The sequence below is a fragment of the Theropithecus gelada genome, chromosome 3 (genome assembly GCF_003255815.1).
Source record: "Theropithecus gelada isolate Dixy chromosome 3, Tgel_1.0, whole genome shotgun sequence".
Lineage (NCBI taxonomy): Eukaryota > Metazoa > Chordata > Mammalia > Primates > Cercopithecidae > Theropithecus > Theropithecus gelada.
In genome coordinates, this window is record NC_037670.1 from 178,483,779 (window position 1) to 178,498,474 (window position 14,696).

Genomic DNA, 14,696 nt, shown 5'->3' on the forward strand with positions numbered 1-14,696 from the left:
TGCTAAATAGGTACTACTGAAGATTACATAAAGTATAAACCAGTGTCATAAATCTCTCAGGGGAGAAAAGACGCTAAAACTAACAGAAGAAACCTACAACAAATACAGATATATACATGCACTATTGAGTAAGCCAAAGAAAAGTGCTATTGGAGTTGAGAGGAGAAAGAGAAATCTTTCAAAAGAAAGTTCATGGAGAAGGTAATATGTAAAGTGGTCTTAATGGAGTAATGGTAGGAATTTAGTAGCCAGAGAGTGGTAGGATTAGGGACAGAAGAAAGCCTTTGCCTATAAAATAGTAATATAGGGTCGGACGTGGTGGCTTATGGCTGTAATCCCAGTACTTCGGGAGGCTGAGGAGGGTGGATTGCCTGACGTCAGGAGTTTGAGACCATCCTGACCAACATGGTGAAACCCCGTCTCTACTAAAAATACAAAAATTAGCCAGGCATGGTGGCGGGCCCCTGTAATCCCAGCTACTCAGGAGGCTGAGGCAGGAGAGTCGCTTGAACCCGAGAGGCAGAGGTCGCAGTGAGCCAAGATTGCCCCTTCGCACTCCAGCCTGGGCAACAGAGCGAGACTCCATCTAATAATAATAATAATAATAATAATAATAATAATACAGGAGTTATCATAGGAAAACATTGTGGCCATAGATAAAACAGTATGCAACTGTTTCATCCATTCTTTTTATCATATTAGATGCCTATTTGTGTGGGCAAAAAAGTTTCAGTCCTCAGTAAAGAGATAGACAAGCATTAGACCCTAAGATGAAGAAAAAGTAGATATTATAAGGTAAAACCTTTTTCCACAGGTACAACAAATGTGGGCAAATTATAATCCAGGCTTAAACTATTACCCCAAAACCTAAATGAGAAAAGGGTGGTCTGTACCCTGATACCAAACTAGATAAAGATATCACAAGAAAACTACAGACCAATAACCCTTGTGAAAATAGATGTAAAAACCTTCAACAAAATAGTAGCAAACTGAATCTAACTACATGTAGAAAGATTATATATCATGACCAAATGGGATTTATTCCAGGAAAAACAAATTGACTTCTATGAAAATCAACCAATATATTATACCTGCATGAAAAGAATAAAGGGCAAAAAGCACATGATCGTCTGAACAGACACATAATAAGCATGTGACAAAATCCAAAAACCCTTTCCTGACAAAAGACTCAATAAGCTAGGAAAAGAAAAAAACATCTTCAACTTGACAAGAGTCTATGAAAAACCCAGTAGCTAACATCATACTGAGCAGCAGAAGACTGAAATCATTCTCCCTAAGACCAGGAGATGGTAGAAAAGGATGTTCATTCCCAGCATGGCTATTTAACATTATATTGGAGGGTCTAGCCAGAGCTATTAGGTAGGGAAAAAAACACCCCAGGACATCCAGATAGGAAAGAAAGAAGTAAACCTGTCTCTATTCATAGAAGACATAATGTTGTATATAGAAAATCTTAAGGAATCCACAAAAAACCTATTGTAATAATAAATGAGTTCAGCAGGAAGGAAGATTTCAGACCAAAATGCAAAAACCATTTGTATTTTTAGCCACGAACTATGAACAATCCCAAAATAAAATTAAGAAAGTGATTCCACTTAAAATAGTTTAAAATGGAATAAGATACTTAAGAATAAATTTAACAAAATAAATAAAGAAGTATAAGACTTGTGTACTAAAACTACAAAAAAAATGGAAAGAAATTGAGACCTAAGTAAATGGAAGGATATCTTATATAAATTGATTGAAAGACTTCATATCATTAACATGACAATACTCCCTAAATTGATGTTCAGATTCAACCCAATCTCTATCAAAATCCCTCTTTCTTTCTTAAAGAAACTACGAGTTGATTCTGAAATCCATATGAAAATGTAAATGACTCAGAATAGTCAGAACAATCTCAAAAAAGAATAATTCAAAGACTTACACCTCCTGATCTTAAAACTTACTGTAAAGCTACAGAAATCAAAACAATATGGTACTAGGATAGGTATAGACATATAGATCAATGGAATAGAATTGAGAGTTCAAAAATAAACCCATACATCTATAGTCAATTACTTTTTGACAAGGGAACCAAGACCATTCAGTGAGGAAAGAATAGTCTTTCCACCAAATTGTGGTGGTACAACTAGATATTCACATGCAAAAGAGTGAGGTTGGACCCCCAACTCACACAATATACAATGATGAACTCAATGTGGACCAGGGACCCAAATATAAGAGCTAAAGCTATAAAACTTTTAGAAGAAAACATAGGGATAAATCTTTGTGACTTTGAATTAGGCAATGGTTTCTTACATGTGACAACAAAAGTGCAAGCAATCAAATAAAAATAGATAAATTGGACCTCATCAAACTTAAAACATTTTGTGTATCAAAAACGCTATCAAGAAAGTGAAAGACAACCCACAGAATAGGAGAAAGTATTTGCAAATCATGTATCTAGTAAAAGTCTAGTATCCAGAATATATAAACAACTCTTACTACTCAAAACAAACACACAAAAAAACAAATAATTCAATTTAAAAATAGGCAAAGGATTTAAAGAGACATTTCTCCAAAGAAAGACAAATGGCCAAAAAGCATATGAAAAGATGCTCAACATCATTCAGCCTCAGGATGAATGAAAATCAAATCACAGTGAAATACCACTTCACACCAACTAGGATGATTACAAGAACCAAACACAAACAAAAAAATGGAAAATAATAAGTATTCCCAGGACATAGAGAAATGGGAACCTTCTTACATTACTAGTAGAAGGATAAATTGTGTGGCCTCTGTGGAAAATAGTTCAGTAGTTCTCCTAAAAGTTAAACACAGAGTTACCATCTTACCTAGTAATTCTACTCCTAGGTATAGACTCAGGAAAACTGGAAACATATGTTAATATAGAAACTAGTATATGAAGTTCATAACAGCATTATTCATAATAGCCAAAAAAGTGAAAACAAGCCAAATATTCATCTCCCAGAGAATGGATAAATAAATGTGATGTGGCTGGGCGCAGTGGCTCACACCTGTAATCCCAGCACTTTGGGAGGCTGAGGCGGGTGGATCACAAGGTCAGGAGATTGAGACCATACTGGCTAACACAGTGAAACTCCATCTCTACTAAAAAAAAAAAAAAAAGCAAAACAAAAAAAAACTAGCCAGGCATGGTAACAGGTGCCTGTAGTCCCAGCTACTCGGGAGGCAGAGGCAAGAGAATAGCTTGCCCTTTGTCAGATGAGTAGATTGCAAAATTTTTCTCCCACTCTGTAGGTTGCCTGTTCACTCTGATGGTAGTTTCTTTTGCTGTGCAGAAGCTCTTTACTTTCATTAGATCCCATTTGTAAATTTTAGCTTTTGTTGCCATTGCTTTTGATGTTTTAGACGTGAAGTCCTTGCCCATGCCTATGTCCTGAATGGTATTACCTAGGTTTTCTTCTAGGGTTTTTATGGTTTTAGGTCTAACATTTAAGTCTCTAATCCATTTTGAATTAATTTTCATATAAGGAGTAAGGAAAGGATCCAGTTTCAGCTTTCTACTTATGGTTAGCCAATTTTCCCAGCACCATTTATTAAATAGGGAATCCTTTCCGCATTTCTTGTTTTTGTTAGGTTTGTCAAAGACCAGATGGTTGTAGATGTGTGGTATTATTTCTGAGGGCTCTGTTCTGTTCCATTGGTCTATATCTCTGTTTTGGTACCAGTACCTTGCTGTTTTGGTTACTGTAGCCTTGTAGTATAGTTTGAAGTCAGGTAGTGTGATGCCGCCAGCTTTGTTCTTTTGACTTAGGATTGTCTTGGCAATGTGGGGTCTTTTTTGGTTCCATATGAACTTTAAAGGAGTTTTTTCCAATTCTGTGAAGAAAGTCATTGTAGCTTAATGTGGATGGCATTGAATCTATAAATTACCTTGGGCAGTATGGCCATTTTCACAATATTGATTCTTCCTATCTATGATCATGGTATGTTCTTCCATTTGTTTGTGTCCTCTTTTATTTCACTAAACAGTGGTTTGTAGTTCTCCTTGAAGAGGTCCTTTACATCCCTTGTAAGTTGGATTCCTAGGTATTTTACTCTCTTTGAAGCTATCTGACAAAGGGCTAATATCCAGAACCTATAAAGAACTCAATCAAATTTACAAGAAAAAAACAAACAACCCCGTCAAAAAGTGGGCAAAGGATATGAACAGACATTTCTCAAAAGAAGACATTCATAAAAAATGCTCATCATCACTCGCCATCAGAGAAATGCAAATCAAAACCACAATGAGATACCATCTCACACCAGTCAGAATGGCAATCATTAAAAAATCAGGAAACAACAGGTGCTGGAGAGGATGTGGAGAAATAGGAACACTTTTACACTATTGGTGGGACTGTAAACTAGTTCAACCATTGTGGAAAAACAGTGTGGCGATTCCTCAAGGATCTAGAACTAGAAATACCATTTAACCGTAGTCATGCTGCTATAAAGACACATGCACACGTATGTTTATCGCAGCACTATTCACAATAGCAAAGACTTGGAATCAACCCAAATGTCCATCAGTGACAGACTGGATTAAGAAAATGTGGCACGTATACACCATGGAATACTATGCAGCCATAAAAAAGGATGAGTTTGTGTCCTTTGTAGGAACATGGATGCAGCTGGAAACCATCATTCTCAGCAAACTATCACAAGAACAGAAAACCAAATACCCATGTTCTCACTCATAGGTGGGAATTGAACAATGAGATCACTTGGACACAGGAGGGGGAACATCACACACCGGGTCCTATTGTGGGGAGGGGGTAAGGGGGAAGGATAGCATTAGGAGGTATACCTAATGTAAATGACGAGTTAATGGGTGCAGCACATCAACACAGCACACGTATACATATGTAACAAACCTGCACATTGTGCACATGTACCCTAGAATTTAAAGTATAATAATAAAGCAGCCATCCTCAGCCCTATTCCTCACTCCTCCCAGAAGCAAACGTGTTTCAACTCTTGTAGCTTGTTCTAATTCTAATGTTACTGATTTTTCAGTTTTAGCAGTTATCTATTGATTTTTAGTTACTGAAGTTTAAGATTTAACTCATACCTCTTGTCTCTAACACCTACATATGTATTTCTGATCCCCTAGCTGCCCACTGTAGTTTCATTGTAATTTTGGTTAGATGAGTGCTTCTCACTTCTGGCTGTACATTAGAATCACTAGCAAACTTAAGGGAACAAATCTAGATACCTGAGACTCACCCTCACAGATTCTGCTTTATGTGTTTTGGGGAGGATCCTGGGTATCTGTGTTTTTAAAAAAGTTTTCAGTTGCTTCTAATGTGCAGCCAGGTTTGAGAACCACTGAGTAAATAATAAATAAATCAGTATTTATCATGACTGTGTAAATGCTTCGCATAGCTGAGCTATGTAGTAAGTCATTACTTTTCCTTTCTTGCTCATATTCTCCCCGCCCCCCCCCCCAAAAAATAAAAGAGAGAATAGCTTGAACCTGGGAGGTAGAGGTTGCAGTGAGTCGAGATGGTGCCACTGCACTCCAGCCTGGGTGGCAGAGCTAGACTCCATCTCTAAATAAACAAACAAATAAATACTTGTGATGTAACCATACAACAGAATACTCCTCCGCTGTAAAAAGAAATGAAGAACTGATCCATGCTGTAACATGAAGTAACCCTGGAAACGTCATGCTAAGTGAAGGAAGGCTGGCATAAAAGGCCACATATTGTATGATTTCAGAATAGGCAGATCCCTAGAGATAGAAAATAGATTTGTAGCTGCCAGAAGCCAGAGGCGGGGAGAAAATGAAATGATTGCTAACAGGTATGAAATTTCTTTGAAGGGGGATGAAGAAATTATTCTGGAATTTGATAGTGGTGATAGATGTATGACTCTGTTAATATTATATATTTTAAAAACACTGAATTGTATACATTAAAAAGATGAACTTTATGACATGTGAAATTCATCTCCATTAAGCTGTGAATTTAATAAAAAGATGAGAAAGCTGTTGGGGGAAGAAAAGTGTAACCTGGCCACAAAAGTGCCAGACATACTAAATTGCCTTAAAAACTTGTCTAACCCCAAAGAGGCTTCAGTAGCAGTTCTGGGAGAGACAGTGTTGCAGTCTCCTGCGTGAGCGAGCTTCATGAATGGACCACAGTTGCCTGGAACACTCAGGCTGAGGATTCAATCCAGTGCTTCAGTGCCCAGGAAACAGATCCTTTCACCTGTTGAAATCAGATGACCAGGGTTTAGAGGGGTTGGGGGAGGAACTGCAAAGCCAATCCTCATTTTGTTTTATGGTGGTGGTGCTGATGATCTCACATGGCTGGGGACTTTAACCACTACCTATTTCTAATTAATACAGAGGAACTCAAGTTTTCCTCAGGGTCTGTGGAGCGTGTGTTTCTGCCTCTGCTTTTCTTTGAGCAGAATTGCGCTTTGTGTAAGAATGGGATTACTGCAGATTCGGTCTCATGGTTGTCTGACACTCCCTTTGGGACTTAGAAAGCAGTGGTGTCTAGTGGTTTGCAGTTACTCCCACCTTCCAAGGTGCATGTGAACATTCATGTCACCCAGGTCCTAGGGCTGTCACGAGTGTCACTCAAGAGTGGAATAAGGCTGGGCGCGGTGGCTCACGCCTGTAATCTCAGCACTTTGGGAGGGCGAGGTGGGTGGATCACGAGGTCAGGAGGTCAAGACCAGCCTGGCCAACGTAGTAAAACCCCATCTATACTAAAAATACAAAAATTAGCTGGGCTTGGTGGCAGATGCCTGTAATCCCAACTACTCAGGAGGCTGAGGCAGGAGAATGTCTTGAACCCGGGAGGCAGAGGTTGCAGTGAGCCAAGATCGTGCCACTGCACTCCATCCTGGTGACAGAGCAAGACTCTGTCTCACTAAATAAATAAATAAATAGAGTGGAATTAAATGGCTGCCTGGAGCTTCTTACACAGAAATGTCCACAGCAGCAAAGCGGGTTGAGAACCGGGTCCTGGGACCCTGTCCTCCAAGCTCAACCCCAGGCCTGGCAAGCAGTAGCCCTGCATCTTCTCCACTCACAGGAAGTAGTGGCAGGCCTCCTCCCTCCAGTGCAGCAGCTGACCCTGCCAGCATCTGCATTCGGTTCTTTTGCAGCCGATGCAACCACAGCAGCCTCTCCTCCACAGTAAACAGAGGGTGCAGTCGCTGGGAACCCTTGTCCCTCCACGCTGAGGGCCAGTTGTCAGGGGCAACTGCTCCTGGAGGGTCTCTAGTGAATGGCTGGATTCCAGAGAAGGCTTTGAAGAGAGGACTTTGCTTTTCTTTTTCCATCACAATACACATGCAGCTGAGCCTTGCCTCACCTTTTGGTTCTGCTGGGCTTTCGTGGGTTCTGTTTGTTTCTCTGGGCTGTGCTGCCCTGGGACTGGGTGTCCAAGGTGTAGGCCTCTCCCACAGGGCTGCACAGTGAATGTTGCACCGCTGCTCCCACATCGAGGCCTGACTGCATCCACTCTCCTGCAATACAGCAATGGCTTGTGTTTTGGCGTAAAATTCCATCAGGCAGAGGAGGTATCAAATCATTCAACCTGCCACTAGCTCCAGAGCGGTCTCGAATTCACTAATGTACTGAGCAGTGTCACCTCGACTGAGAATGCCTGCCAACAGAGCCAGCATGAATGACCCCAGCTAGGAGCTGAGAACTCCGTGCTAAGTACCAGACAGAATGTGGAAAGAGAAGATGCCAATGTTCCCCATGAAGCTGAGTCCACGTAAAGACAATATATGTGCAAGGAGAATTCCACAGTAGTGTTATCATTAAGCAAAAGTAAAAGTCAAAGGCAGGGTGTGGTGGAGGCCTGTTGAGTTGTGTAGATAGCGGAAATGCTGACCTAGAGGACTGAGATCCTCACCAAGGCAGGAGCGGCTTCCACCAGTCAAAGTGACAGATGAGAATCAGTCTTCAACAGTGGAGAATCCAAGTCGTAACAGTAACACTTTGGATATGTTTGCACACAGTGTTGAGTGCATTCGTACCCAACATTGCTTCCACTTTGGTAGCTTTAGTTAGAAATTGTAATATGTGCTTTTTTTAAAAAAAATAGTATTTTTCAAGTATTACCAGTCTTGTATTCTGGTTTATTGAGACTCAGAGTACAGTACCTGCTTTCTACTTAATTAGAAAATCCATTCTGAGCCCACTTGATTCAGTCATTTTGTGAAAATGGTTCCTGGTACCCAGGGGCCCCCTTGCCACCCTGGTGAGAAGAATCTCACGCACGTGGTGGAGTGTCCTTTTGATGACGCAGACCTGGAAGGGCCTCATGGTAATCACTCTGAACAAGGCATCTTGTCCTGAAGTGCAGTCTAATTATCACCAGTTATGCACAATTTATGTTTTAGAAATCAAATTAAAGTGTTTAAGGCGATCTTGGTTCCAAAGGGATTTACCAAATGAGAATGTGTCCTTTTCAATTTTGTCATTCATGTCTCCCTTGCTGGTCTATGCTCTTTTCTAAGTTTCTTCTCTTTGGAGTAATAGGCTCAACGTTACATTTTTTATTTTCAGATATTGAATATGTGTCTGTCTACAATAGGCCATGCACAGCGTATGCCTTTTGTTAGCAGCTACAGTTCTCGCATTCTGATGGAAATGCTGTGACCTTCTCCAGTGCCACAGTCACTCATGTGGGAGTCGGAAGCTCCAGCAGGATCAGATTTGCATGAAAACATCCCTGACACTTGGCTTTTATGGAAATTCACATTAGAGCAGGTGGACAGTGGTTTGTGACGGAAACACTAGAACACTTTTAGGTGGTCCGTCAATGAAAAGCCTTGGATAATTCAAAGTCATAGTGAAGGGAGGTTCTGAGTTAAGGGCAAGCACAGGTTATCAGAACACAAGACTCATCAGTCTTTTGGGTAGTAATGTAACATAGAGATTATTTTTATGGAATTAAAATGTTGTCACTGTTTAATGTCTGTGACCACATTGCTAACCCTCACCTTATCTTTTTAAAATTCTTGAACAAATAATTTCAAAACATTTTATTGAAGGATATACATATAGGATATATATTATATATTTAATATAAATATTATATAGAAATTAAATATATACATATAAACACATGTGAGTAAGCTATTTTTGGATTCTGATGAATTTTAAAACCAAACATGATTCTATAATCAGCATCCAGGCCAAAAAAGCAGAATATAGCCAGCATCCCAAAAGCCCCATAGACCCTTCCCATCATTAATCCCCTCAAGAGCAACCTCATTTCTGATATCACAGAGTAGTATTATGAGTTTTTATATTCTTTGCATTTATGGCATAAATGTAATCATCTGGTATGTCTACTTTTATGCCTGCTTTTGTTCTATATGTTTGTGAGATTCATTGTTTTAGGTTGTACTGCTACCCAATTTTTAACCTATATTGGATTATCTTATCATAAAGTCCCACATAATCTCAATGAAAATTGCAAAATAGTTCAATAGTCATTTAATAGCCTTTGTGTGTATCATAAAAGGTAACGCATACCTCCTACTTTTTGTCTTGTAGAAACAGGTGGTTTGCTCCGTATCTTTTGGGCACTTTCTCTCTGTTATGGCTCCTATATTAAATCCATTCCACAAATTCAATCTCGTTATATTCCATCTACTACCACTGACCATGCCCCAACCGTTTCATCATGGGAAGCACAGGTGGCTTGAGTGGGTCTTTGGGATTGTTCATTTGCCCTGGGACATCTGCTCTGTGAGTCCTGGGCTCCTCCATGCCTGCTCACAGCCATCTGCAGTGAACTGACTGGGCTGGGGATGGTGTCTACTCTGATCATGAAACAGAGAGTTGTTTTGGCTCCTGCTGATGCGACCACTGATAATGTTTCTGCCCAAAGTTAACTTGTTAATACTAATCGAGACTGAGTGCTATAAATAGAGGCTGTAGATGATATTCATTATGATGGTCCAAAATATGGGAGAGGCCATTGAGAACAGGATGCATTCCTGGAAGGCTTCATGGAGAATGAGCAATTAGAGACTCTAAAAAGATAGATCCAGTAGGGATGGAAGAAAACTGAGAGGGAAGGCCATGAAGGCTCGGGAGACACAGGACAGTCTGGCTAGGAAGTTGTGGAGGGGCCAGGCGTGGTCAGAAGTTAAGGGAGAATGAAAGGGGTGGTAGCCAATGGGGAGAGCCTGGAATGCACAGAGCCTGGATTTGAGATTGAACTCTAAATTTCTCCTACTGTTTACACCAATGTCATAACCAGTTTCAGAATCTGATGAAAACTCTAAGTCATCTTATTGTTGGAAGGAAAGAAAGGGCATTGTGTGTGCATAGACACTTGGATATGTTGTATTAATAGAAGGTTTGTGAACCTAGTCAGTCCGTCCCAGGGCCATCTCAGGGATCTGCTTGAGCATCTATCTGAGGTCCAGGTGTTAATGTTTGTCGGCCAAAATATTTTTGTCTGTGAGTAACAGAGCAGCCAACTAAAACTGTCCCAGTTGCAGGTGTCTATTGTTTCACAAGACAAGTTTAGACATAGCCAGTCCAAGGCAGATTCAGTGCTCATGGATATTGTCAAGGGTCAGGCAGTCTCCATCTCTCTGCTGCCATCATCAGTATGTTGACAACATGGTTCTGAGGGCTTCGCGCATCACTCGCCCACACGGGCAGGAAGGGATGGACGCATAGAACTTAGCCTGTGCATCTCACTTCCTCCGTCATGGAGGAAATAGTTTTCTGAGTAGTTCCTTTCAGTTTCCTGGAGCTGCGAGGAGACAGCTTATTTGCTGTAATCATATTGCATGGCTACCTTCACTGGAGGGGTTGGGAAAGCCCACCATTTGCAGAAGTCAGGCTCTGCTGAGTCGGAAGAAGGCAGAGAGGCCCTGGCTCTTGGGGAAGCAGCCTTCAGTGTCCACCACCACAAGCAAGACCCCTTGATTTGTGAAGTCCTTGAGGAATGTGGTCTACATTTCTTGAATGTGACCAGTGAATTTGAATCATTCTTTAAATTGAAACAAATCCAAAAGGAGGGAGTTCTGACAGATTCTCATAGAAGAAAGGATTAGGTTACATTGCTACTAACCCTATAGTGAATTGCAAACTTGCAAACTACTGAAAAGTGGGTCCCTGGGAGCATCTTAACAGTCTCTCTTTTGACTTCCCATCATTAATTCTAGAAGGACCGCTAGGTGCATCTCGCTTATTTATGGAATCCTTACACTAAAGAGTCATTTTTCTAAAGGATGGCAGTAGATGCTTATTATTCATGCTCGCATTAAGACTATAAGCTAAGGCAAATGGGTCTACATATTTATCTATAAATGGGCACTTTTCAAGTGTTGCTACATTTTGCATCCTATTTTAAAGGCAACCATGAAAATGAGTAAATCTTATGCTGGGACCCTGGTTTCCTCTGGAGTCTCTTGCCTGCTGTAGATGAGTGCCTCCTGGTCAGCTTCAAATTAACTTTAGGGACCTTAAGGGCCCTATTTTTACAAGCAGTTGGCTCCTATATTAGTTGCTAGTTTAGTGAAGACTCTGGCAGTTCAGAACCAAAGGCAGCATTTCAGTTTGAGCAGAGTTACCATACCACATCATGGTCAGGAACACAGAAAGCTGTGATATAATAAAATCAGAGAAATGGAGAGCAATTCTATAAAATGAACTAGGCAGGTCGGGGAACTAGGAAGATGAAGTTCCAGATTGAAATGGTTCCAACTTCTCTGAACTCTTCACCTTAGGTGCTACTTGGACAACCATTGATCACATCTGCAGAAACAATATGTAGATGCAGTTTCTCAGATTGCTGCTTCGTAATCCTCAAAAAATCCCAGATATTCTATATTGACTCTGAGCTTTTAAGTATGGCATTAAAATCACCAGAAGTTCAGTTAAGTGATAATTTGCAGGACCTCCTATTTAATCAGTCTCTTTCTTGCTTTTCCCCTACTCAGATTCTTCATGTTTTTCTTTTTCATTCAGTAAATGTATGATCATTGCATCCTCAGAGGATGCCTTCTAAAGTGGTGGGTTCGTTGGAAATGAGAGAAAGGCCTTGAAGGGTGTGGTAGGCTAAAAAATGCCTCCCCACCCCCCAAAAAAGTCCATGTTCTAATCCTTAGATCCTGTTAATTTTTCCTTTTATGGCCGAAAGGAGGTCTTTTGTGGCTACATTACGCATCTGAAATGGAGGATTACCCTTAGTTATCCAATGGAACCTCAATGCAATCACATGTGTTCTTATAAGAAGGAAATAGAGGGAGATTTGACACAGACGAAAGAGGAAACGGCAATGTGACCACACAGGCAGAAATGGGAGGGATGTGGCCACAAGCCCAGGAATACCGGCAGCCCCCAGAGGCTGGAAGAGACAAAGAACAAATGTGATATGGTTTGGCTGTGTCCTCACCCAAATCTCATCTTAAATTGTAGCTCCCATAATCCCCACATGTCATGGGAGGGACCCGGTGGGAGGTAATTGAACCATGGGGGTGGGTTGTTTGAGCTAGTCTCATGATAGTGAATAAGTCTCATGAGGCCTGATGGTTTTATAAAAGGCAGTTCCCTGTACACGCTGTCTTGCCTGCTGCCATGTAAGATGTGCCTTTGCTCCTCCTTTGCCTTCTGCCATGATTGTGAGGTCTCCCCAGCCATGTGGAACTGTGAGTTCATTAAACCTCTTTTTCTTTATAAATTACCCAGTCTCCGGTATTTCTTCAGAGCAGTATGAAAATGGACTACTACAAGATGCTTCCCCAGAACCTCTGAGAGCATGCAGCCCTGCTGACACTTGTATTTGGGCCCAGTGAAACTGATTTTAGACTTCCAGACTCCAGAACTGGGAAAGCGTGCTCTTCTGTCGTTTGAAGCCATCAAGTTTGTGGTCATTTGTTACAGCAGCCACAGGAGGCTAAAACAAAGGGAAATAAATGGCATTGCCACTTTTACAGTGGCCATATCTTACAGGCAGGCAAAAGAATGCACCCGAGGAGAGATCAGAACTAGAATGCTTAGAAGCCATGTGCTAGCCCTTGGAAGACCATGAACTGGACAACAACTGTGCTGTGCACTGCGCTGTCTGCTCCTTCCCACCATTCACAGTGGGAGTCCATGCAGGGCTCCGAGCTCAGCTCTCTAGGGGACACCCCTGAGTTTCAAAAGGTGGTTCTTTACCATCTTCACCACGAAGAAAGGAAATGAAATTCACTCACAATAAGATACATTTTGATGTTTTTCAAAATTTGAAAGAAAGAGGAAGGAAGAGGAGAGGAAGAGGAATCTCCAGCATTGACTTAATTCTTTTTATTTTACATACATTCAACTAAACAGATTTAAGCTCCACTTATAGTCTATGTTATTAAATTAATGGAGATGGGAGATTAAATGAAGATCGATAAAAGAAGCCAATGAAATTCAAATTAATAATATACATTGTACATGATAAATAATAATGATTTCTGAGACTAGGTCACCCCTTACAATGTGTAAAGGTATTTGCTATGTGTCACAAGTATTTTAGGTTTAGCATGCCTATTCTCATAGGCATCAGGTGAAGAATTGTCCCACCTGTTATTTCTCTATTGGGAGCACACTACACCTGTGTTTATACAGCAATCCAGTCATTTGGGAAGGTTAAATTATTAATAACTGACCTTGGTGTTGGTACATCATGAAGACACATACTGGTTTAGGCTCTCAATTCAGGTATGAGTATATGTTTATGATCAGAACATGACTTTATTAATTTTATTGCACAATGATATGTATAAATAGAAAAAAGTAGACAGTAGACATATATTAAATTGGCTGGGCATGGTGGCTCATCCTGTAATCCCAGCACTTTGGGAGGCTGAGGCAGGCAGATCACCTGAGGTCAGGAGTTTGAGACCAGCCTGGTTGACATGGTGAAACACCATCTCTGCTAAAAGTACAAAAATTAGCCAGGTGCCATGGTGCATGCCTATAATATTTGCAATGTTTTTTTCACTTTAATAAACTCTCTCATCAAATAATCAGTTGGTTTTTAAAATCAAAAACACATTTACAACATTCACTATTTCATTTTTTAATTTTTAATTTCTGTGGGTACATAGTAGGTATGTATATTTATGGGACACATGAGGTATTTTGATACAGGCATACATTAAATAATAAACACACCAGGGTAAATAGAGTATCTGTCCCCTCAAGCATCTGTCCTTTCTTTGTATTATGAACAATCCAATTATACTCTCCCTTTAGTTATTTTAAAATGTACAGTAAAGTATTGTTGACTGTAGTCACCTTGTTGTGCTATCAAATAGTCAATCTTACTCTTTTTAACTCTATTTTTGTACCCTTTAACCATCCCCCTCTGCCCACCCCCACCATCCACCACTACCCTTCCCAACCTCTGATAACCATTGTTCTACTCCCTAGCTCCATTAGTTCAATTGTTTAATTTTTGGCTCCCACAAATAAGTGAGAACATGCCAAGTCTGTCTTTCTGTGCCAAGTTTGTCTTTCTTAGATTACTTCACTTAACATGACCTCCAGTTTCATTCATGTTGTTGCAAATGACAAGATCTCATTCATTTTTTTTTTTTTGTGGCTGAATAGTACTCCATTGTGTATATGTACCTTATTTTCTTTATCCATTCATCTGTTGATGGACACTTGGGTTGCTTCCAAATCTTGG

The 14,696-nt window shown here is 40.4% G+C and overlaps 1 protein-coding gene across 10 annotated transcripts in view; it reads left to right on the forward strand.

Moving 5' to 3' along the window:
* Positions 1-14,696, forward strand: part of DPP6 (dipeptidyl peptidase like 6) — a 1,162,044-nt gene that overhangs the window by 694,825 nt on the left and 452,523 nt on the right. The window lies entirely within an intron of this gene.